Raw genomic sequence first — 21956 nt, 5'->3', positions numbered from 1 at the left:
GAGCACTGAGGGGGACGCAGCCTGGGACTACGCATGCAAAACCCAGGTATTTGTTTTTGTCAACTCCCGGCCGACAGTGCTGTTACAAAAGAAAAAGCACACGGGAAACCAAAAAAAAACCCAGCCATAAAACAAACAAAAACTGATTTCTTGTCCTCTCAGAAGGCATTGTTTGGTTTAGCTAATATTCCTGCTGTACATGTATCTATCTAAATACCTAAATGATCATTTGTTGAAAAATACGCTATTATTTCTTGAACATTAGATACAATGTAAAATTGGACCCTGAGAGTAATTACGAGGTTCAGGATAATGCTACTATTATTTCTGGTGCTCAGTTTCTGTAAATAGTGTCTAATGCATCTCAGAAGCTCACTATTAATCACAAAAAATAATGTGTCTCTCTAATTCATAAACCGTGATTACTAAATACTTTCAGACTGGTTTTTGTTTGTTTTAAGAACTCAAATTTTCCAAAACGTCTAGAGGGCTCCTCGGGAACAGCATAAAACAAATACTTCGCATTTTCAAAATTAAAATTCTGGAAGAGGCTCTAAACCTAACACCAAACACTTATGCAACTTGAATTTTAACCATGCTAACATCCTTAATCTCCATCAAGTTTAGTACATTACATTTCTTTGACAACTAATCAATCAAAGGCATCATATCTTCTGTACAGCTGCCAATATAGTGTCATTTTGCCCCCTCTCAACAGCGATTTGTTTTCTACAGCAACTTCCTTGTTTATGTATGTATATTTGTGTGTGCGTGTATATAAATATATATATATAAAAAGATAGAACAGAACGGATAGGGAAATAAAAGAAAAGCAGCCAATCTAATATTGCATTGCTCAGGAATATCAACAAGAAATCCATGGCTTCCACGGATCCACAGCCTCCAGTCAACAAATCACATGGACAAATAAATCCCAGTGACTCAGCATCCAGCAAGGGGAAGCAAAGAATTGGCTCTAAAAGGGCTAAGAAACTCTGGAAAGAGGCCACCAAAGGCCCACCAGCAGTAATAAGCTGTCCTGGATGAACAGAGAGGAGCAGTTCGCGTTTCTGGCCGAGGAAAAGCAGGAGACAGTTTTGAAATGCAGCCTGCTGGTTACGCTCAGCGAGGACAGCACTACCCGAAATAAAACCATGGAGTACACAACTGTTTGTCCATGACCTGACATAAATGGCTGAAAAGAGGATAAATCAACATTAAAAATTAATAAAAAGCAACAGCACAAAACTACTCTGGGAAATGCCAGGTCCCAAATCACAGCAAATCTCCCCCGAAGGGGAGGGAACATCCAGGGATGCTCACCCAGAGCAGGTGGCTCCAGGGGGACTCTGCCTGGCAGAGGTAGATCCTTCTTACCAAGTTCTGCTCTTCCAAAAGCACAAGGGTTTTCAAAACAAGATTGATTTCCTTAATGGGAACAACAGCACAGCCTAATTCCATTATTTTCAACGGAGCTGAATTTGAAAGGTCTATTCACGTGTAATGGTACCTTCTGGGGAAAAGGCGGCAAGGAATCAATTTTACAAACCACAGCGATTGAGTCCATTTAAAAAACAACAAAAACAATCAAACCTTTCAGGACAACTCAAAGAAGAGGGTCTAAAGCACCTGAGAGCCACAAGAGCAGCGCATCCTTGCGCAGCGGTGCTGCAGCCTCCGAGCCCGTGCGTGCCCCCAGGAACCAGCAGCTGCTGCCGATGAGGTTTCTCCGGACTCCTGGAAGCGCTTTTCTCCTGGCTCCACTGCAAGGAATGCTGTCCCAGGACGTGCCCTGGCCAAGTGACCTGAACTAATGGTGCGGGGCCATCACTGCAGGGCTCCGGATGCTGCTGGGAGAGGGAGGGAGGGAGGGAGGGAAGAAAGGGCTGAAGGCGCCCGGAGCTGACACCGACTGGTAGCTGCTATCAAGAAGCAGAGGGGTCCTGCCCACAAGCCTCCCCCTCGGTGTAAAAGCAAAACCGGCCCGCGCCATCCCAGTATTTGCTCTCAACCATCTCCGAGAGAAGAATCCACGTATCTGAAACCTGAGATGTGGAAATAGTGATTGAAGACAGGACGGGAGGAAATGGGGAAGGCAAACTTCCACCTGTGGCTAACGCTTACAGCTTGCTGGCCGAAATCTGCAGGGAAAGACAACAAAATTCCAAATTCAAGTGCCTGGCGGGCACAGACATCTAAGCACACACCAATCTCCGAAGATTTCTTTAGAGGCTATTCATTAATTTGGCCAAAACTCGCAGGTTACCTCGGCAGTGTCCCTGGCCCGCTGCTAAGCACTGCTGGCAGGTTTGGGTGGGTTGCGGTGACCTTTTCATACCGCATCAGTGGTCCTGATTTGCTGAGCTAACAGTTCCTGCTGCTGCTGGTGGATCCATCAAATCACTTTTGAGCTACCGTGCAATCCCAAAAGCTCGTTACAACCCACCATAGACCAGGCTTCAACGCAGTGTGGTGGGCACGGAAATCGCACGACATCCCGTGAGCCTTCCAGACAAGAAGCACTGCCCAAGTTTTATGTCTCACTGCGCCAACACCAAGGAAAGAATTCAGTAGTCCTGGCCCCTACGAGGAGCCCAGGTACCTCCCATTTAGTTTCTAGAACTCGTACACAAATACCTCTTCTTCAGAAATCCCTGTAGCTCGATCTCGTCTCTGTTAGCCACTTCAGTAAAAGAATTACATCCTTACACTCCTCAACATGAGAAACCAAACTGCAAAAACACTATAAAATATTTTCTCTCCAATAAATGTAGCAGATCCCAGTTTGAAGCCTGTTCCTCCATTATGATTATGTTTCAGGGATTCTTGCAAACACCATAAAGAAGCAGCAGCTCCCCAGCTCAAAGCCAAAAATTCCCCCACCCCAAAAGCAAGGCAGCAAAATTCTGTGGCTGGGAGCCCTCACCTTGCCTCGCCTACCCAACAAGAGCACGGACTGGCAGGATTTGTTATCCATGCAGCATTCAGAGACACCCCAGAGCTGCACCCCAGCGAGGGGAGGAAGGAAAAAGAGAAACCATCGGACAGTCACCCTCCAGAAGACAAATGCACAAGTATTTACAAACTCATACTTACCCCCCACATAAAATCTGTATTCTACGGAGCTCAGCTTACAGAAGCAGGACTTCTCTTCCATCAAAAGGGGTAAAACAACTCCTTTCCTGCAGGCCCAGACCACGGCACGGGCAGGCATCATGTCTTCGCAGTTTTTCCCTCTCCCTCTTATGCTAATGAGCCTTGTTTACTCCACGTGTGCGCGCCCCAGACAAAAATGGCCCTTCAGCTACTGTACATCTTATTTGTCCTTGCTTCTGCAATAAGCACTCACATCAATGAGTGTTTAAAACAGTGCAACATTCAAAAGAAACTCCCCTAGGTGGTCTATGCATACAAATAAGTATATATTTTGCTTTTTTCATAAAAAGACACCCTGCAGGTCTCAAGCTCCTCTCACTGCAAGCCATATTCTCAGGCAACAATGCTGATTTGGTGTAAGCTGATCCGTATCACTGAATCCCGCCTTTGTTTTTGGCAGTCCCCTTTCAAGGTGACTAAATTAAAGTGAAAGTCTAATTCCTACAGCCCAACAAGGGGGCAAGACTGTTTTGCAAAATCTAAAAGGCTAAGTAAGATGAAGCAGACCTTCAAGCTACAGAATTAGCTTACAGAAAAGAAAAAAAAAAGCAAAAAAAAAAAAGCAATCCATGCCACTCGAGCATGGCACCAGTGATAACAGGACTAGGAGGACTGCGACACCAAACCTCCTGAACCAGATTCCTTCAAAACAAACATGTTTAGTGGACAAGGTTATGGTAGAGCTTCAGAAGCTGCTTCCAAGCCAGTGTATGCAAGGAAAGCACTTGGTGAGCCTGGCAACATCAACAAAACCAGTTCAGATCACGTCAAGCTATACAGTGGGGCAGCCTAAAACATCTGGCTTGCCAGACCCCAGGACTCGGAGAACAGTATGCACAGCACATAAACAGGCAAATGAAAACTATACCTATACTCATTTTAAGTCTATAAGCCTGAAATTGTTAAGAAAAAATATTTGCTGTCTGCACCTGTGTGAAATTGAGATGGCGGATGTAAGTGCTCTCAACACTACGCGAGCTACGGCTCTGCTAATGTACTAATCACTGAAGGATGTTCAACAGTCCTGTTAAAATGCAGCGGTGAATAGCAAATTTCCTAACCCAACACAACTCCAAAGGTTACCTGATGCATCCTTCCCTCTTGGCAAAACACGGCCTTCCCAATACGGGTGCCTACGTACAGCCCGGGGTAGGTTTCAGCACATCAGCCCCTGCCCAACGTGCGCGCTGGCCGCACACGACGTGGCTATTCTGGAGGTGCTAAAGCACACCTGCAGTTCTTCCATACAGCAGATCACCTCGAGCAGAAGAGCTCTTCACATACATCAAGACCGCCCTCGACACCGCCCATAAAGCTTGCTGTTTGTCTAAAAGCCCCCTCCTTAAAACGAGCTGATGGGCACTCCGGGCAGCCTCAGCAAGGCACGTCACAGCACTCTGCCCCCGGTGCTGCGCCTCCTGCTCCTGCCATCAGCGTCCTCATGCCTCAGCACCTCGTGGCTCCATGCGTGCGCAGCCCAGCTGTGCCGCCCTTACCTGCCTCGAGGAAGCCGGCGAGCGAAGCCACGTGCACTGCACGTCCGCAGCCCAGCAGCAGGTAGACGAGGCGATGCAGCCCGGACATTTGCCAGGGAACCGAGCTCGCACAAAGGCGCAGGAGGAGCGCTGGGTCTGGGTCAGGGTGCGCCGGCAGAGCCCGGCAAAGCTTGCGAGGCAGCGGCAGGGCCACGGGGAGAGGCGCGCGGAGGTGCGCTGCCTGCTCTGCAGCGAGCTCGCGTTGCAGACTCAAGGCCAGACTGCTGCAAACTAAAATAGCTGCTGCATAAAAGGCACAGCCAGCTCTGCATATTCAAGATCAGAACAGAGATAAATGATGAGATTCTCTGTGCTGTGCACAAAAGCCAAAAATCACCAGTGCATTTACAGTTCAATATTCTCCTAATCCCATCTTTATTTCTAGTGCATAAATAAAGCTCATTACAAATGATTTTCTTCAGAAACCTACTAGCAACCCAAAATAATTCATGAATGTGCTGTTTGCATTTATACATCCTTGACACCCACAGTAAACATCAAAACAAGGAATTCAGTCAGTCACATTGGTTGTAATACATAATTTCTCTTTTCTCCGTGGATTCTGTCACAGCTACACCCATTAAACTCCTTCAGCAGCACCTTTCATGTTACGAGGTACACAGACACACGCACACGTACACTTCATGGGGACTCCCCTCAGCCCGCCTCCCGCAAGAGCACAGGCCTTTTGTGATGACACATGTACAGGTATTGAACAATGTATTTGTATAAAAAAAATAAAATAAAATAAAATAAAATAAAATAAAATAAAATAAAATAAAATAAAATAAAATAAACAAAACAAAAACTGTCTTCCTTAGCCTTGACCAGATGCAAAGCTACCTGCCTGCTTTGCTCCAGAGCTGCACGGCGCCTCGCTCACAGCACGCTTCGCCTTTTGCCCCCCAGCTGCAGCACATCGCACAGCTCTGGCGTGTGCCTGCAGGCACCAAGGATGGCCCCGCAGGTGATGCCAGCCTGGGTGGGCTTCCTGCATTTCCCTCCTGGAGCGCTCACACTGGAAAAAGACGTTAACAACTAAATCTCGAGTCAGAATTTAGTATCATTGTTATTAGGGGAGCACGCACAGCCCCAGGAACACACCCCACACGCAGACCAAGCACGGACGAGGGACGGCAGCTCCCACCAGGGGCATGGGGCCACCCAGAGGCGTAGAAGGCAGTCCTCCTCCTTGCCCTGCCCTGTGGGATCTGTGGGACCTGAACCGGCCACCACCTCCCTGGTGGAAAGGGAACCACCAGAGCCCGAGCTGCGCCACAGCTCCCTTCCCACAGGCTCCACGTGCCGCAGGAATCAGACACAAAGAGGAACTCTTTATTACCTGCTCTGTGCTGAATTATACATACACAGTCCTCCTGATTGCACACACAAGGTAAAATTAAGCATCATCAATTTCCTTCAAAAGAAAACGTGCGTGTCAGCCCTACGCCACCAACCAGGAGGACTTTCCTGTTTAGTTCTTGAATGCCAGTTATTTTATGCAAAATTCAATGTTTGGACTGAGTAGCACGGCAATTTATGGGGAAAAAAAAAAAAAGAGAATACTACATTTAACACATTTGGAAGTACAGCTAGTCAAACACAGCTTCAGCAATAAGCAGTCCCTCTGCCCCTAAATTAAAAAAAAAGCAACAACATTAAAAAAATAAAATAAAATAAAAACAAGCCACACAACACAGAAAAAAACAGCTATAGTGCAAATTTAGGAAACCAAGAATGAAGCTTGGAAATCTGCCACTAATGGAAAAGAACGGATATGGCTTATGAAATAACCCCACCGTTTCTGTGTATGTTCATTATTTCCAGTTTGGCCTCCCTAAATTAATCAGTTTTAATCTTCCCTGCTAAACTGGCACAACGTTGACTTCAGCTTTTTGGTGTCCATTTGTTCTACCACATGACATCACGAGATGCCTGCCAATAACACAGAGATGCCTAAAAGCCTTGAAATTCTTGGCGTGGGGACTCCAGGTTTTCTGAGAACTGTTAATTTACTTTGGCTTAAATCCTAGATTTTGGCTCCGCTTGAAAAAAGTATTTCTCACGCAGTAATTAAACTTGTAGTGGACAACACCAAAGCAATGGGAGACGAGCTCCAAAAAGCGCGGACTGGCTGCTCATGTCTCTCTGAGGTTTCTCTTTGTGCAGCCATGACAAGAAGGCAGCGAAGGAGTTGTGCACCGGGAGTGCAGTTTAAGTTCTAATTAGACAATTAAGGAAGACACGGTGTTTGTTAGACAAAGCTTTATATATTATTATAAAATTAGAGAGAGCTTAGCTGTCAATTAGAAAAACAGCTTAAACTCAGTCCATATAAAATTGCGAACAAGTCATTAGACTTCACAGCAGCAGGGAAATCACCTTTTTTCCTAAGCAGTACATCGCCGCGTCCTTCTGGTGGTGGAAAGCAGGAGCAGCCCCACCTCTGCCCCCCGTGCAGGGATGCTGAGGCTGGGGACAGCACGAAGACGGTTCCTCGACTCTCACAAACATCGAGGATGCAGCCCAGGCCCTTGGCCTGCTCTTTTGCCGGAGCTTAATGGGCATTTGGCAGTATTTCGCTGCGCTGCTCGGGGAGAACAGAAATGGCACAAGACTGTAAGTTCAAATATATTGCAAAATAGTCTGCAAAAATAGCTGGGCCTTGTAAGAAATATACTTCTCCATGGAAACCACCAGACGCTCTGAATTCTGGCAGACTAGAGAAAACGGGTCTGTATTATTAAAGGAAATGTCTGTGTATTGGGGCTTTTATAATTCTAACCTTCAGGAAGAGAGTAGCAATTGTTGGCCTCGGGAACAGGTCACCTGAATTTCTTAAACCCTTCCCTCCCTGCCTCATCCAGCAGCGCTGTGGCTCCCAGGGGACAGGACAGGCGGGGGGGTGCACCATGCAGTTCTCTGCAGTGCTTTTAATTACAGATACAGAATGGAAAGAGGAAAAAGAAAAATATGCCCTGGGGTTTTAGAACACCTGTCCATACAAATAAGAGACACCTCCATGCATTTAGGTGTGGAACGAGGTATAGCAACACTCCCGTAATACGTTAAAGAAGATGATGTATATATTCCAACATCTGTGTATGCCAAACCTCTAACAGCCTAACAAATACAAGATAAGCCATTACAATTCTCTCCCTCACCCAAAACAGTTTCCACTTTGGATGCCAGGTGGGGAACTATAGATTAATTAACTCCCAACTGGCATTGATAGGATAATTATACTCGCCTGTCTGTGGCTCTCACTATTTCCAGCTGAACTGCCACACCAGAAAGCAAACCCTAACACAGAAGCTCCACTTCTCTGCCGTATCCCAACAACGTGCTGACCTGTTACCTGTGGAGGCTGGGATACACAATTCAGAAGAAGTTAATAGAATATTTTTAAAGAAATAAAAGTGCTGCAGCCTCAAAACATGAAAGGGATGGGCTACAAAGAAGCACTCATAGAGAGAGCAATTATATTTTTGATATCTAATGGTTCTGCCTCAGGAAGCAAGAGCTGGCTAGCATCAAACTATATAAAAGAAAGGATTATGGGCTCACGAAGGAAGAATGCCATTTTGATTTAAAACCCAGCAAAGCATAGTGCAGATTTGTTATTTTAACTCACAGTGCTTAATTCCTGTAACAAGCCAGAATGCCATTAAGGATGAAAAATACATGAAATACTTATGGTACAAGAAATTAAAAGTAACCTCACTTTTCATCAATGACTGTTCACTGAATAGGCCGTTCTTTGCTTCTTGAAACCATCTTGTGCTTTCACAATATATCTCTGCCACACAATATTTCAAGAGGTGAAAAAAAAGCATGAATTCATTTCCGAGTACCTGCTACTCCGCAGCATTTCTCATGACCAGTCTGGGATAACTCCCAGTCAAAGGAGTTCAAGCCCTCCTCATGACTTCCCCACCGGCATCAAAAGCAACTCTTGTATGTGTCCGTGTGATTTCTTCCCCATAACGTAAAAGCCTGTTCCTTCCCTCGCCTAGGTTCAGCAGAACATCTCCAGCTTCATCCCTCCTAACTCCACCATGAGCAGATCCCTGTAACAAAGCGCCATCTCCTCTCTGGACATTTCAGTTGGCCTCACAGCAGCAGAAGAGGAAGTTTGCTCCTACAGAAGCCATGCCAGCTCACTCACAGCGCTGCTCTGGTGACCAGGATGAAGACCCTGGATCCCACCTGAGCTCCCAGCTCTGCAGGAGCCACGATCCCTCGCCTCTCTGGGGCCAGGACAAGCAAGCAGCTAAGGGTGGTGGAGCCAGCTGTGCCCACCTAGCTCACCACACAAAACCCAAAAGGTCTGCAGAAAGACCCCCAAGACAACACAGGAGAAGATACCAAGCTGCTGTAGACTGTTGAAATGCCCCCCAGGTTACTGAGCTTCAAGTCACACTGCAGAATTTCTGCTGCTTGCTGTGTTGTCAGTGCCTGCAAGGACATCAAAGCATTACCAGTGCTGAAGTCTCCTAAATACTCCCATCCACATATCCTACCCCATCTAGGAGCGATCCAAGGACTCTGCACTACCTGAGACAGCCGCTGTGACACTCCAGCCACCACCTGATTGCCTAGTGTACCTTCCTGCTGGTTACCGGTGGAGGAACCATGCTCAATCCCTGCAGGAAAACAGCCTCCAACATAATAACAGTTTCACCTTGAAATTCTAAAATAATTTTATTATTTTAAACAGATTCGTGAACACAAACAACTTAGGTCTGAAGTGAAGTTGTAAACTAACTTCCAGTCTCTCCCTTTAGGGCAGTGCCATGTATTCTGATGCTGTATGTACTATAATCAAGTTTTTAAAATAAATCCACAGCATTAATCCCCAGTCCTAGCAATCAACAACATGGGTGTGATAGTGAGTTTGCACAAAAAGATTTAGTTCTTCCTCAATTCAAGAAATTAAAGGATAATCCCCCATCATTCAGAATACTTTTGTAATCTAATATCTCAATTTGCCATTTTACTTTTATAGTAGGTGTTTTAGTATTTTTTTTTAAATGCCTTGTGTCCAAGAGGATTTAGACATTATGCAAAATTGACTATTGCTCCCTGTTTTAAAGCAGGGGTATCTCCAGTGTGCTTAGTTTAGAAGAAGCAATATGCAATACAATCAGCTAGAACTACAGAAATCCATTCTCTCTGCACTTGTCCATCACAAAGACAAAAAAAAACACCTCAGTTCAAACAAGCAGACATGCAACTGGGCTATACCTTGCCTGCACCCTGATCGGAGCATCACGCACATGGCATCTACAAAAGTCAAACAAGAAACATGGAAACAGGCCAACGCACAGCGTCGGGCTGGGGAACTAGATCTGTGCTAAAATCAGACATTTACCGACTTTTCTTCTGGATTAAGATAAGGGGACACCAGCAACTGGAAATCGCATCAAAAATTTTTAGAAGACTTAACAGTGGTTTCAGATCCTACATCTCTGCCCCAAATCTCCCTGCCAATTTTCTGTGCTTTCACAACCACTTTTCCTTCCCCTCCTTCCTCATAGCTGCATGTGAATGGCCTCCAGGAACAAAAGGAAAAACTGACTTTACCCTGACAGGGGGGCTGGAACAGTGCAGAAACACTCACAGTGAAGCAAAGAGGATGCAGCTCCCACCTCCTTAAGAGGCTGTAGACAGCAGTGCTTACAAATAAATATAGAAATCAGGGAAAGTGTGATTTAAAAAAAAAAAAAGTATTTTCTTTCTTTTTTTCAAATCTAAACTAGTCACTCCCTAGAGGATTTCCCTCTACCCTTGATCATACTCCTGAGAGGTGAAAGGGGTTTTAATGTCTGAGCAGGTTTGTGCTTGTTCAGATACGCTATATCTAAAGGACAGCACTGTGTTCTTCCTCTGTCCTTTCCTCCCATTCCTATATGGTTTTTAATTCTGTTTTAGCTGTGGCTCCTGAGCCACAAAACACAGATTGAAACGTGTGCCCTCCCACTCAGAGACAGCCCAACGACTGGCCTCCCCAAGCTTTTTAACACAAACAATGCCGATATCAAACCGCCAGACTTGAGGCACTTTGCCAAAGTTATCAAAACAGGGACTTTCTTCAAGTTCTCTCTCAAACCAGTGGCTTTGCTCAACCCCTTACAAAACTGCTTATGAAGGGGTCCTGGCGTGCCACCACCATGAGAGGGAGCGAACGGGAGGCAGCTGGCAGGCACGCTCGCCCTGTCCCATGAGCAGGGACGTCATGCCACTGCAACCCATCAGGGCACACGGCATGACCGTGCTTTGACCACTTCTTTGCCGAGAGGAGACTCCAGAAGGAGATGGATTCACTGCAGGACTTGGTGGAAATTCCCCTTGGCTTTGTTTACCATGAGAAGCGCGTGCTTCTCTCCACCTCGGCCACCAGCAAAGCTGGGCCAGGTCCAACAACAAGGCCAGGCATTATGAACACAGTGTCCTCGGAGCTGCAGCCCTGGGACCGGGGAAGGGGCCAGGGCCGACAGCGCCCACCACAGCCTCAGCAGGGCCTGCTGGTGCCACCAGGCCTCCGACATGTGCTTGAGAGTAACGCAGCCTCCAGGCGGCACAAAATGGCGCCTGCCCTGACGAGCGGGGCCCCACACACAACACGAGGCCAGCCTGCAGCTCCAGCCGGCAGGAGCGCGGCCTTCATGCATGCTTCCAGGCTGTCAGGTCAAGTCCATGCTTTTATCAGGACTTGCCTAGGTGAAACTCACAGCCCCAGGGTTAGGATACTAACTTTTGCTGGTTTATCTTAATCATGTGTCTAATAAACAGCTTACTGCACACCACAAATGGAAGAGCATTGCACTAGAGCTGACCTGTAAACAGGGCTAAGATGAAGCACTTTTTTCTTGATTAGTGTCATTTCTTCACTAACAATCACTCCCGATTGTGTCCAAAACCTCACATTTTTGTTATGTAAACTCTAGATAAATAAATACACTGGTAGTGGCTAACATTTGACAAGATTGATAATGCATTTATACAAGACCCTGCGTGTGTCAAAAAACCCAAACACATAACGTGTACATGTTGTTCTTCAGGAAGGATAGCCTACTGTCACACTTCATCTATCCCAACCCACTCCATTCCCCCCAAAATGCCATCTTCATCTGTCCACTCACTCACTTTCCACTAAAATCCCATCTCCTCCAAGCTTAATAAAGAGCAGCACAGAAAAACCCATGAAAAAAAGATTTATCTGAAAAACTCTGAAGTGGAGTCAATGACAGAACAGAAAATGTGCTGGTGAGAGATGCAATACAAAATGCCACCTACGCTCTGTTACGAAATAATAGCTGTATTTCCTTAAGTGACAGCTCTTGCCAGGGGTCTGTGTGGACATCACTTTCTTTTTCTTATAAACCCTCCTGAAAAACCCATCTCTAAAACTTTACATTAAATTAGTTAAAGGAATGAAATGGGAGAACACCAAATCATTATTAAAATAAATAAATAATTAAAAAAATAATCTATCATAGAATGGTTTGGGTTGGAAGGGACCTTAAAGATCATCTAATTTTAAGCCCCCTGCTATGGGCAGGGACACCTCCAACCAGCCCAGCTTGCTCAAAGCCCCATCTAGCCTGGCCTTGAACACCTCCAGGGATGGGGAATCCACAGCTTCTCTGGGAAAAAAAAAATCTAACTGAAAATAAAGTCATCCAAGAGCCATTTAAGTAATTCCAATCCCTTTTGCCTTCCTTATGGTTCTGTATTCCACGTCTTAGACACAGAGACCAGGGCTTGCTGGAGGAGCCTGCCTATGGCACAAAGATGCTGCCAGTCCTGAAGGGCTCCTGGACACACTCACAGCTCAAACCACGTGCCACCACAGCACTATAGATTTTGATGTGTTTGTATGTTGTGAGGATGCAGGCCACCCTGCTTCAACTAATTCAGGCTGGCAGCTGCAGAACAGAGCGAGAACTGCTTTATCTGGCTCCTTTAAGCATGCTCCCTTAAAAGAGGAAAAACACTACTCAAGACTACCTTTTGAGAAAAAAGCCTGATTTTGTTTCTACTGAAAATATGAAAAGCATATAAGGGATTTTTACTCTCTTTTGGTGTTTATAAAGGCCTTTCAGAAGGGAGAAAACAACTGGCTGTCCAGGAAAACCGAAATTTTATACAAAAAAGATGTCAAAACCCCTGACTAGTTAAAAACCTTGTTAATTCTCTAAATCTCAGTAACCTGAGATGTTGGGTGAAACCACAGCAGGTACATCACTTTCAGGCAGAAACACAGATCTCATCTTGATGTCTCTTGAACAATCAGATAAAGGAGATGGCAGAAGAGGAAAGAAAATTAAATGGTTTAAACTGATGGAGTACGTTTCTGAACAGCTATAAATTAATATAAAGAAAATCCTTAAAGATAGAATTTGAAGAGGAAAAGAAGCGTTTTGACCTTCACTAGTTATTTATTTGGTACGAAGTAATTTTATACTGTTGTGCAAAGCAAACCCTCCCCCCTCTGGGGTAATCAGGGTTTTTCTCTGCCCCTGAGTCCTGACAAGTCAGCAGGAGGAGTCGGAAGCCTGACCTTCAGCAAAACCTTCCCATACATTGGTCCTCTGCCATTCGGGAACTTCGTGAAGGAAAGCCCCGATAGCTTGCACAGGCAGAATTTGCTCACGTACAAACTGGGAGGTGGAACAGCTGTGGAAGATGGGTTTGTGACGACCTGAGCGGCACAAGTCGAAAGCAGAGCAAAATGCTTGCCTTCCCAAGCTCACCGGCAATGAGCCCTTCATAGTACTGAAGCAGAAAAAGCAAAGCAGACTTAAAGGGAGGGAGGAGTCCATGGGAAGGCCACCCTCCAGCCAGTGTAACAGCAAGCCCAGGAGCCCCAGGAACAACTCTCAGAAGGCTGGGAGGGGAATGGGGAGATCACTTTGCACCATTTTGTGTTTAAAGGCACCTCCAAATGGCTGATTATCCCATGGCCATTTCCCTGAACTCTTCACCTTTGCTATAAAGCATAATCCCGAGGAAAAACAACAACAACAACAAACAGAAGCAGCAATTAAACTTCCCTATGGTTCCAGCTCCAATTCATAAAACAGAACTCATCCAGGCCAGGGGAACAAAACTTTACCGCAGCTAACAAGGTGCAAAACAAGCAGCTTCTCCGTTTATTGTGTTCTACCAACACAGAGTTCAGGTTTTAGCTGTTTTTATTTCTAGGAGTTCCCAAGAGGGCAGGAGATAATTGAAACACAGCCTACTTATCCACACAGTTCTCGCACAACCTTAAGTTTTAGCATTTAAGCATTTCACACAAACTTACTCCCCCTTTCAAGCACCTCTATAGTCTCAAATAGTAGAAAAAATACCAGGCAAGAAATACAAATATCCACAAAAATATGAGTGTTAGGGCAGTGCATGTACCTCTACCTGCTTGGGCCAGGCTGTCCATGCTTATCCTCACCCTGACCTGCTGGCTTGATGTGCCACCCCACATCAATCAATAGCCTCATTGCTAAGGACATGCCTGGGGATGGGGACGCTGAGCTGAACGATGTCACTGTCATCTTGCTGGGAACACAGGACAGGGCCCTCCCTGGTGGGGACACTGCCTGGCCAGTGCCCAGCTCACCCTGCTGCTGCTCCCCGACACACAGCCACGGACAAACCATCTTTTTGGCTTTACACTGCAGAAAGCCTGAAAACTCATTTAAAGGCGATATCCTAGAGTTGCAGTTTTATGCTGTTTAAAGGTCCGTTTCCATAGGCTCATCGCGTACGACCGTATCACAGCTCAAAGCCTGACGTGTCACGCATTTGAAAGGCGTATCAGAATAGGCACGCGGCTTCGTAATCTCCTGATGCAAACAAAACAAACACCACTCGCTGCTTTGTGCTCAGGGGAAGCTCGCCAGACCCATTTCGCTCCAGTCAGCAATGCCGGTCCGCCTCTCTCCACGAGGCACTGCTCTCTGACACTAATACCGCGTCAAGCCCCAACGCCGTGCGCAGGTTGCTCCATTGCAGGGTCTGCTTCCAGCGTCCTGAGCTCCATTTTACAAACTGCAAAGCTAAGACAAAGCTAACTTGACCAAAATTCATCCACGCAGAGTCAAGGAGAGGAAGCACAGCAGGCCAGAGCTTCGCCTCATCATTTCATGCTTTGAAGTAGGCCCTTCGATGCCCAAAACAGGGCACAGTTCATTAAATGGGCAAAATGACAGTAGCTCAGACCATGTTGTAGCCAATTATTAATGGGTTTTAAAACCCTTGATGTCAAAGCAAGTATTTACCTAAAACTACATGCTTTTTTCAGTCCCCCAACCTTTTATTTAAAAAAAATGTATTTAAGTCAGGAATATTAATCAGCATTCTGTCCACTGCACGGCAGGGTGGGGAGGTGTTCAGCTCCGAAGGTATAATCAAGCGCTCAGATAGGCTTAGCAGTTTTAAAGCGAGACATCTGTAATAAAAGCAATCACAGTCAACAAACTGCTAAGAAGAGCAGTAATGGGATTATCTGTCAACACAAACAAAAGGATAAATACAAGCAAAACCATCAGTCCCTGGAACCTAATTCTTGTGTGGTTAATCTGAGACTACGGCAGGGAGAACCTGAGGATGTAAGAAAAAGTTATTGATTGCCAAATTCTTGCTTTAAACAAAGTATTTGTTTATGGTTTATTCTGACTGCCGTATGACGTATGTGGCAGCAGGTGATTTCAAGACAGATGCCAAAGAGAGCACACTGTCCCCAGCAAGCTGCCGACCACGCAGTGCCAGCAGCACCCTGCCCTCGTCCGCAGGGACACCTCTGCCTCCGTGCTGCAGCAGCAGCAGGAAAAGCCCCCAGCTCACAATGCAGCCGGAGCCATACACGCAGTTGCATTCAAAACCCCCTTTAATTCTGCCAGCTTTCCTTGCGCAAGCAAGGCCAAAGCCGAAAACCCTTTTCTAAAGGGCACCAAGAAGCTGGGGAAGCCCTGAAACGCCTCCATAGGTGCAGCCACAGCCAAAAAAAAGCGACCCAAGCTGTCCGTATGTGCAGGAAGACGTGCACACACACACACACACACGCACCCTTCTCCCTGCAGCGGGCAGCCCGGGCAGGCATCGTTGTATTCCTCCCACCCTAGCTCCCAGCTAATTTGATGGGACCCAACTTCTGATCCCAGTAACATTCAGCATATGGGGACCAGCCGGGCTATTTTCCTTGCTGCCGACCCCACGTACCCAACTCACTATTCCTGAAAGCTCCTTGTTCTGTGCTCACTCCTTAGGGTTGGCTCCCACTGTGATAAATATATATATATTTATTTATTTTCTTAACAGGATGGGCTCAGGCTCTTGTTGCACAAAAGGCCTTAGTGATGCCTACGGAACTGATGGCACAGCTGTTGGGAAGACTGGCTCTGATGTGGGTGCCTGTCCATGCCTCGCGTAATGGAAGAACTGTATTTCCCTATCCCAGTTCTGTCCCAGCATACCAAAAACCCCAGGGTAGTGTATGTAGGATCCCCCAGCTCCTACATAAGGACCTGGGCCCCCGTTCTTCCCTTCGCCTGCAGCCCATCGCAGTCGCTCCCCGCAGGACGCTGGCAGCCGTGGGCTCCCGAAGCAGCACAGGCGGCACCGTGCCCGTTTCCCCACGCAAGGGAGCCTCAGCACATGCCTGAGGTTTTCTGCAAACGGCACAGCTATCCACCTAATGCTTACTTAATGGAAGTGTTTTCAGAAAAACACTACAAGAATTTTCAAATAGAAACAATTAGCATTCATGGTAATTTGCATCTACTTTTCCCCATTTCTAAAGCAGCGCGCTCTGCTTTAATATTAACCCCTACTTGTTCATCAAAGCCCAGTGCAGGGGAGTTAGCCACACAACTCCCATTAGAGACCACAGGAGAAATTAAATTCAATGGTGAAAAGATTACATTGTGAGGCAGGAAACTTGGGGGTAGTATCCTTTGTTTTTAAGTGTCCCACGTACCCGCAAAATGAGTGGCTTTCATCACGCCGCAGCTATTTTCGCCAGCACTCTTTATTTTCTAATCCATTCTACTATGCATCCACAAATCTCAGCAAGGGACCATTACTCGGGGTTGTAAGTAAAGCACTCACCGCATCACTCCCCCTCACCTGAGGTGCTCTGAACGCCGCACTACAGGCTGGGACCAGAGGAGCCGAGCTGCTCCGGAGGCTGAAAGGAGCCCGGTGTCGCTGGACTGGAGAGGGAAAGGTTTTGCTAAGCCTGAAACGTTGAGGCACATGTGTTCCCAAGGCCAGCTCTCTCCCGAATGATTACAGCTGAGAAATCACGCTGAATACCTTTAGCTGGCAAGTCTGGGTTTTCCAAAACTGTGAGACTGCCTTGGAGATGCTGTGGGATAGAGGACCGTGAGCACCTCGCTGTGCGGAGGGTCCCCTCCGGAGAAACACCATGCCATGTAGCTGCAAGGTGGCTGGTGGTCCAAGCCCGTCGGCCCCTGGGTAGGCAGCGTTTGTTGTGCCTACAGACTGGAGAAAAAGGTGAGTGGATGAGGAGGAGAGGAAGCACAGCGCAATTCCCACAGAACACGGCTGTATTTGCAGAGGTGCCCAGGAGAGTTACAGCTCAATCAACACGAGATGAGCATACTCTATGAGGCAAAGAAGAAAGGGAACAGCTTCTTATTAAAACGCAGCATCTTTTTGCTGTCTAGCACCAAGCTCCACAAGATAGGGCTTTTTTTTTCCTCCCTTTTCCAAAACCCTAAAGAATTCCGTGGAAAAAAAAGTCCAAGTTTAAAGGCTCCACATCTGACAGCATCGAAGCAGAGACCACTGGCGTAACGCAGTGCCGTCCCCTGTGTACGCGCACCGCTCCTCAGTCTTTAAGAGATCACACACTGCTTTTCCTGCAGGACCCCTGCCTCCTTCAGCTGCCTGGTTTGATGGCAAGCAGCAAGGGATGCAAAACAAACGGGAAAAGCCTTGTCAATCTCTGTCTGATCTGGTACCGAGTTCCAGCGGCAGTGCCGGCAGGGCAGATCGCAACCGATGCTCGTGTGACTGAAACGCCTGAGTTTTGTAAACAAGATGGCTGATGTGCAGCGAGAGGCAGAAAGACAAGGAGGACCTGGATCCTTCACAGCGTCTTCTGGATTCCTCCCGAGGAGCTCAGCGTCTGGGTGTGAACACCGAGCCATTTCCCGAACGCTATCCAAGCAGAACCAAACAAAACCACGATGATGTACACTACTCAGCTGAAGGATTTCTGAGAGATTCTCTTCGCAACGCGTATTACTTTAATGTGGGTGTTGAAGGGCTTTTGGGGAAGGAAGGCTTTTGGTTTTTAAGGATGAAGAAGCCCAGATAGCATGACACGACTGTGTCAGCATCTGCTGTACGGGGCAAACGCAACAGGTCCAAGTGGGCGATAAATGCCTTGCAAGGCTGTCGACGGCAGGCTGAAAGCCCCCCTTTGCTTTCTGCTCCCTGAGATGGTTTCAAAGGCTGCAGGCACGCAGCAGCTCCAGCGAGCTCAAACGAAGCAAGTGTGCGGAAGGGAAAGGCTGTGTGTGATCGCCACCCGAGCAGCTAAGCACGGGAGCTGGACGCACAGCCACGTGTGTGCTCCTGCTGCAGAGGAGCCTGCCGAGCACGAGCACGTCCTGCATTTTTTGACTCCTTCCTCCACGCAGAAATAAGCACGTTTAAAGATAAACCTCAGAAAGAGGTGAAAATAAATATCGCACTTGGCTCTGCAGACGCCTTTCTTCGCCTGCTGCTTGGTGTAAGTCGCATCCTGTACAGCTACTACAGCACCAGAATGATGAGGATACTCACTGCATCTCTGTTTTCCACAGACACAAAGCTCAGAATAAAGTTACCCTCTGAAAACCGCACCACTCACTCCTTTTTTTTTCCTGTGAGCTCAATTAAAGATCTTCTCAACCTACATCCATACAAAATTCAGTAGCCTGTAGGACTTTGAAATGCATTATAACCTGGTGTGGAACAGCCACTGGATCATTAATACTCGACTTCAATCTAAATGTTTAAAAGCTACGCAAGAATTTAAAATGCAATCTGTCTCTGCCCCTTTGGCTCATGTACTGCACAGCGCCGTGTCCCCAAGGCGTGGAACTGCCCCCAGCAGCCACGGCACAGGCCGGGAAAGGGCAAAGGGACACTGCTGAACCCAGAGGACTGCCAGGGCCAGGGTGGGCTCCAGCAGGACGTTCAGAAGGGCAGGGGATTTTTAAAAAGAGAAAACCATTGCTGCCCACATTGGAAATTAGCTTCCACCCTTACAAGTGCCCTTCTCTGCTGGGTGCAATGCTGGTGGCACTCCTCACATGAGGAGTTAGCATGGTCCCAGAGGATATAAAGGCAGCAGAGACCCTGTTCTCACCTGCAGATACAACACGGGTCATCCCCAGCTTGCCTCTTGACCTCCAGCTCCCTACATATGCACGCTGAAAGCTGTTGCCAAACTCATCACAGACCACACACATCCAGAGCCATTTTCCCAACTCCGAAGTTTTCCGAACAGGAGGATCCCACGCAGCTGAAGCACTTTGAAAAGCATTTTTCAAACAACAGTTTATCCTCGGGACATCCCTTTAGTTAATGCACAAATTGTTGTCCCTGGCTGTCGGGTGAGAAGTTACAAGGGAAGTTACAAGGAACGCTTCCCTGCGAACCCAGCCCAGGCGGTGGTGCTGGTCCAGCACCACGAAAACTGAGCGGAACAGACAAAAGAATCCCAGCTGGGTATCTTACACAGGTGGGAGCACCTGAAGACCATGCAGTAACAGGAGCCTCCAGAGGAACCTTGCATTCAAAAAGCAGTTGAGTCCTTGTCAAAATAGCTCGGAGTCTGAGCAGGGAGAAGAGGCGGTGAGCTAACCCAGAGAGCCCCTCCAGCAAGCTGGCCACAAACTGGCACAGTATGTTTTATTGATGGGCGCAAGCTGCTCTATCCGAAAAGATCGTATTGTAGATGTGCACCCCGCTGAACGTAACCCAGGCCTTCTGACAAAATCTCAACCCCACCAGAAATCAAGCCCTGATCTCCAAGGTCGTGTATTTTCTGCACCTAGCCGATGCCCAAAACCACGCCAAACACGGGGGGATCTCCTGGAGGTCGTTTCTCCGAGCTCACAAGCACGCTTCACCCTCCCTGTGAGGGGAACAAAGCAAACCCCACGTTCAGCCTGCATCCCGGAACACCGCTTTCCTCCTACAAACCCGTGGGGACAGCGAATTCCCGGAGCGAGGTCTGTCCCAGCTGCACTGGCGCCGCGCTGACGGTTGAGACGAGGACACTGCCAGAGCCCGCACGTCTGCAGCTTGCAGCCCGCTATTTGGAAAGCTGTCCGCCCCCTGAGGAACAGGCTGTGGGCTGGATTAACTGTGCAAACGATGAATTTGGGAGTCGGCTCTGCCTTCACAAAGGTCTCGGCAAGGTAAGCGGAGGCCCCAAAGCGTTTGGGGTTTACCTGTCTGGGGGTGGGAGGTGGGACAATGGTGGCTGCTGATGCAGGAGGGCAGCGGTCTCGTTTCCAGGATCCCAACCAGAAGCGCCACAGCAGCCAAGATCTGTGCTAATTTCGTAAGTACCGACTGGAAGAAAACAACAGCGCGGTTTGTAAAGGTCAAAGCCTGCACAATCAGACATTTTGCACGGGTGGAAGAGAGTTCTGCGACAGTGCCAACAAAAGAAGAGTGACAGCGACGTGCACCAGCAGGAGCAAGATTTCAGTACCCGAGGTAAAAAGGAAAAATGCTACTCTGTGATCTGCATATTTTGGGGAAGGTGTTCTCTAAAGCAATTTCTATATTTGCACAAGTAACTTTTTTTTTTTTTTAAATACCCACTGTTTAGAGAAATCACCTGAAAACGTATTCTAGATTTCCAATATTGTACTTGCAACAATGGCAAATAAAGGCTTTGGCAAAAATATACGCTCCAAACATCACCTTTGTGATTGGTTGAAGTCATTTACTCCAGTAACACTGTCATGCTGAGAAAATGATCTTTTGTCTATTACTGGTACATAGCTATTAAGCATTTTAGCGTGTAAGTACAACATTTTTCTTTAGTCCATAGCTCAGCTTAGGCAGAAATACGGTGTGAGGGGGGGAAAAATAAAATTAAATTAAAAAATCAGCATTTAAACTTGGATAGGAAATTCAAAAAAAAAAATACAATCAGCAATGAAACAGTGTTTGCACCACTGAAAGAGAGGGAATCAAAAAAGTGTTTAAGCAAGAGCACAAATGGCCACCCCATTCCAAAACCAATGAGGATGCCACCTCTACAGCGCGTACCTCGGGTCACTTGCTGAATCCAAGTGCATGCAGTAAACAAGAAACAAGAACTTGCCCCAGCAATCCCCATACCTGGCGATGCTGCTGAAGTCATAAGGACCAAAGTATGGATGTCTTGATTTGCATATTGTCCTTGTCAAGCAAAACTCTGTGCTTGTTTTTTCTTTTAAAATATAAAGACACAAACTTGAAGAATCTGAGCAAAAAGACAGCTCAAGGGGACACCCACCCATAGCAATGCTCAGCAGGCAGAACAGGGGAGGGAAAAAGGAAAGAAGGTGGAGCCAGAGACATCCTTCCCTTTACTATTCCGAGGTGTAAAGACTTCTCCATCACGACAGATTTTTTTAAGAAGCTATCACACATTCATAACACTAATTGATTTTCATAGAGAAGAGAGCAGATGAGGTCTCTTTGGGAACTGCCTGCTACGTTTCTGCTTGAAAGGAGATCACTGCTGGTGTGCCTCGGCTCCTTCATAAAAAATTTAATTAACAATATCTCCAAGAAGGAAACCACAGTTAGGTCTCCAGCTATCGTGTGACGACCAGCACTCCGACGCACCATGGCAAATTAAGCCTAAGCAAACGATACCTGTCACACGTCGAGCAGGCGGCACAGTCTCGTCTGGGTGGATTCTCGGGGAGGAGCAGGGCTGCGATGGGACGCAGGGACAGGCACGAAGGGACCGTGGGACACCTGCATCCAGCCTGGCACTGGCAGGCTGTGCTCCTAGCTGCCCCTTGCCATGGCTACACATTTATCTGTGATCGTGTGGCAATGTCAGAAAGCAAGTGCCTAGCAAGCCATGATTCCAGCCAATGATCTTCACAGGAATTGCACTTCGGGAAGAGCAGAAGCTGTGTGCACAAGCCCTGTGCTCGGGGATGCAGGGCATGGCTCTGGGCACGGAGAGCCAGGCATCCACAGGAGCAGCAAGGCACCACATGCTGGTCC

General features: G+C 47.2%; 1 protein-coding gene across 4 annotated transcripts in view; it reads right to left on the bottom strand.

The window, feature by feature from the left end:
- Nucleotides 1–21956, bottom strand: part of NEXMIF (neurite extension and migration factor) — a 140269-nt gene that overhangs the window by 92425 nt on the left and 25888 nt on the right. The window lies entirely within an intron of this gene.

The sequence above is a fragment of the Anser cygnoides genome, chromosome 13 (assembly GCF_040182565.1).
Source record: "Anser cygnoides isolate HZ-2024a breed goose chromosome 13, Taihu_goose_T2T_genome, whole genome shotgun sequence".
NCBI lineage: Eukaryota > Metazoa > Chordata > Aves > Anseriformes > Anatidae > Anser > Anser cygnoides.
The sequence above is the reverse complement of the archived record's forward strand: the minus strand, read 5'-3'. Positions and strand labels throughout refer to the sequence as shown.